The sequence below is a fragment of the Apium graveolens genome, chromosome 11 (genome assembly GCF_009905375.1).
Source record: "Apium graveolens cultivar Ventura chromosome 11, ASM990537v1, whole genome shotgun sequence".
Lineage (NCBI taxonomy): Eukaryota > Viridiplantae > Streptophyta > Magnoliopsida > Apiales > Apiaceae > Apium > Apium graveolens.
In genome coordinates, this window is record NC_133657.1 from 82,430,056 (window position 1) to 82,434,528 (window position 4,473).

The 4,473-nt window shown below is 36.2% G+C and overlaps 1 non-coding gene across 1 annotated transcript; it reads right to left on the reverse strand.

Moving 5' to 3' along the window:
- Positions 1 to 4,048: 4,048 nt before the first annotated feature.
- On the reverse strand, positions 4,049 to 4,155 carry LOC141699428 (small nucleolar RNA R71). The gene has a single exon (XR_012565892.1). It is a non-coding gene; the product is annotated as a small nucleolar RNA R71 (small nucleolar RNA).
- Positions 4,156 to 4,473: the final 318 nt, after the last annotated feature.

A 4,473-nucleotide genomic window follows, 5' to 3' on the forward strand; every position in this document is an offset into this window, starting at 1 on the left:
TTGAACAACATTAAAAGGGTCACCGCGGCGAACGTAACATTTAGAGATAATAGCAAAGGAAACATTGTCAGTATTGGAGATATCGGTAATGATAAAGTTAAAATTTATGACGTTCAATTAGTCACCGGATTACGGTACAATCTTCTCTCCATAAGTCAACCATGTGACAATGAATACACGGTAATTTTTTACACTACTCATTGTTCAATTCTAGATAAATCCGGAAAGTTGGTCCTCACTTACCCTCGAAATAAGAATGTCTATACATGTGACATGAGCAAACAAGTGAGCGTATGCCTAATCACTATAAATGATGGTCCATGGCTATGGCATCGAAAATTAGGACATGCCAACATAAAGTTGATAAAGAATATTTCAACTAAAGACCATGTACGAGGGATACCAAAGTTAAATTATCATAAAGATCATACTTGTGAAGCTTGCAAAATTGGTATACAAATTCGAGCCTCTCACAAAGAAAAATTCATGGTATGTACCTCAAGACCTCTCGAGTTATTACATATGGATCTTATTGGTCCGGTTCCAATATAATGTCTCGGAGGTTGCTCATATACGTTGGTACTCGTAGATGATTATTCATGATTTACATGGACAAAATTTCTCAAAGCTAAAATTGACGCTTTTAAATCCATCTCTTCTTTATGTAAAAGGATTCAAAATCAACAAAATAAAACCATAGTCTATATAAGGACTGATCATGGTAAAGAATTTGAGAATTCCAGTTTTACCAACTTCTGTGATGAACATGGCATCATACATAATTTTTCCGCTCCATATACTCCACAATCAAATGGAGTAGTTGAACGGAAAAATAGAACACTCCAAGAAATGGCTAGCACAATGCTAAATGAATATCGTCGACCTAAATAATTTTGGGCCGAAGTTATGTCAACGGCTTGCAATATTCTTAATCGGGTTTTGCTACGACCTATAAAGCAAAAAACTCCTTACGAGCTCTATTTTGGCAAAACTCCAAAGTTAAGCTACTTTTGAGTATTCAGAAGCAAATGCTTCATATTAAATTCAAAAGAATACCTTAAAAAAATTGATCCGAAATTGGACGCAGGTATATTTCTTGGATACTCGAATAATAGTAAAGCTTATCGAATGTTTAATCTAAAGTCGCTTGTGGTGGAAGAATCAATAAATGTGGCATTTGATGAAAGTAAACCACCCGCGAAGTATAAAGATCTTGTTGACCAAGAAAATGTCGAATAAGATGATATTGAAAATATTATTCGACAATTCAAAAATATGGATATCGGGACTCCCGTTTATAAAAATCCATTAAAAAATAGACGAAAAGGAAGATGAACTTCTCAAAGAAATTCCTACTATAAAAAGTCATCCACTACTAGATAATGTTCTTGGAGACTTAAGGAATGGAGTTCAAACGCGGTCACAACTTCAAAACGTTGTGAATCATCTTAGTTTTCTATCTCAGATAGAACCTAAGACCGCGAAAGAGGCTTTATTAGAGGAGGATTGGATCTCTGCAATGCAAGAGGAATTACTCCAATTTTCTCGTAGTAAAGTTTGGGAACTTGTCCCAAAGCCTTATGATACCTCTATAATTGGTATAAAATGGGTTTTTTGAAATAAATTAGATGAAAATGGAACTGTAGTTCGAAATAAAGCGAGATTAGTCATACAAGGATATACCTAAATGGAAGGTATACACTTTGATGAAACATATGCACCGATAGCAAGAATTGAATCAATTCGAATGCTATTGGCTTATACATGTCATAAAAATATCAATGTATACCAAATGGATGTAAAATCTGCATTCTTAAACGGGATATTAGAAGAATAAGTATATGTAAAACAACCTCCCGGTTTTGAAGATGCAAACCATCAAGATTATGTCTATAAATTATATAAAGCTCTATATGGGTTAAAACAAGCCCCAAGAGCTTGGTATAAAGGTTATTAAGTGGCATTTATGACACTTATTTATGCTCTAATAAGCTTTGAGTTGGTGTATTTGTACTCAAGTTATTTGTGTTTAAACGTGTTTTCTAGTGTTTTTGCATTTCAGGATTTACTTCTTGAATCAGGTGAATTAGCATTGTTTTGATGCTAATATGGTGTTTAGGATGTGTTGGAATAAAATCTTGAAAGATTGGCTCAAAGCTGTAAGGAATAAATAAAAGGAAAATAATTTTTTTGGCAGAAGGTCGGCGCGCCCGCGCCAGGGAGCAGAATGTCAGCGCGCCCGCGATGGTGAAGCGCGCGGCCGCGCTGGGTTGGGAATTAGAAATCCTGATTCTTTTATAATTCGATTTCTGGACTCCTGGGAATGTATGGACTTCTATATATATATATATATATAACTTTAGGTCATTTTTATAATGTAATCAAGATATAAAGGAAGGAGAAGACGGCAAGAGACCTTTTGGCCCAATTCAACAAAGGCGAAAATGATCTAATTTATTCTCGTAAATCTTTGTTTTGAGTTGTAATTTGGATGCTTTTTTCTTGTTTTTTGAACCTATATTCTTGTGTATACTTGGTTTAATGCATTCGTATAAAGACTACGTTTGCTATATCATGTTTTCATTGGAACCCGCGTTGGCAATGAGCTCGATTATGGGCTAATCATTATCATGGGGTTCTAGCAGATTTATTTATGGATTTCTTTAGTTGATTTATTTAATGCCTTAGCGTGTGGTGATTGTATGATAACCTAGTTATGGTTGTGCTTATTCGTCTTATGAGCGTCGCGAACTTATAAGATAGCGTGTTAATTCTTAATGAAGTGAAAGTGAATTTAAGGATTTAGAACTTGCCATGCTAGCATAGGTTCATGTATTGTTATGCATGATTAGTAGGTAATTTTAACCATCTTACTTGCCCTATATAATCAAGATAGATAACTTGTGCTTAAATCGTTATGTTGTCAAATTCTATAGACATATAGGGTCTCAATATAATTGGTGCATATTTAACTTCTATCTCTTTTGTGGATGTCTGGTAGAATGGTGTTCGTGCAACGAAAGTTGGCGTTTATCAATTTCGTGTTATCTGATTAGTGTCATCACCATTGTATGCTGAGGTTGAGAATAATGAGGCTATTGAATGAAGTACTTAATGAAGTTAGAATCCCATGTTTGTCATATATATTAATCCAGTCTATTTTATTCTCGTAGTTATACTTGTTAGTGTAATTCTTAGTTATAAACATCCTCAATTTGTTATAGTCTTAGCATTGAATAATAACCATACATTGTTGCTTTGGTGCATAATTTAGATATTTAACCAATACAGTCTCTGTGGGATCGAATTTGATTTATATCTTATACTCCTTGCGAACTCGTATACTTGTGTGTAATATTAACGCGTGTTTAGCGACTAACAAATTTTTGGCACCGCTACCGGGGACTGCAATGTTAATTACTAGTTTATATGCTTTCCATCAGTGGTCGTTAAAGTTCATTGACTCGGACATTGTTACTTATTTGTTCCTTGTCTTATTCAGGTTATCTAGCAAGGGTATATGCATACGCGTTCGTGTACCCGTAAGAGAACACTGGATAAAGTCGAGGAAGTACTTGTGGTAATTCGCAGGGAAGTTTCGGAGGAAGAAAAGAAGGTAGAAGAAGAAGAGAAAGTTGAAGAGCCAATTGTACTAGATATGGGTGATCAAGCAGGAAATCTGAAGGCTTTGATGGACTATTCTAAGCCTAAGATTAATGACATTCAGTCCAACATCATTCGACCAGCCATCGTGGCTAACACTTTCGAGATCAAGTCAAGCACGATCCAGATGATTCAAAACTCAGTTCAGTTTGGGGGTTCTCCTACCGAAGACCCCAACATGCACATCAGGGATTTCATCGAGATCTGTGATACTTTTAAGTTCAATGGTGTGACTAAAGATGTTATCAAGCTACGACTCTTTCCATTCTATCTGAGGGATAAAGCTAAGTGTTGGTTACATTCTCTACGAGCAGGGTCTATCAAAACTTGGGAAGATCTTGCTCAAAAGTTTCTCACTAAATTCTTCCCCATGGTGAAGACAGCAGCAATCAGGAATGCTCTTACCCAGTTTACGCAGCAAACTGGAGAATCTCTGTGTGAGGCTTGGGATCGATAGAAGGAGATGCTAAGGAAGTGCCCACACTATGGCATGCCTGATTGGATGATTATCAACTATTTTTACAATATATTGGGTCCTACTTTTAGGCCCATGCTTTATGCAGCATCAGGAGGAGCCTTGTGGGCTAAGAGCTATGATGAAGCTTATAAACTTACTGAACTGATGGCTGCTAATGAGTACCAGAATCCTTCCCAGAGATTGACTGAGGGAAAAGTTGCAGGAATTCTGGAGTTGGATGCAACAACTGCTATCACTGCCCAACTTAAGGCTTTGATAATGAAGGTGGACACTTTGGCTAATTATGGAGTTAATCAAATTACTAGTGTCTATGAGCTTTGTGCTGGTGCCCA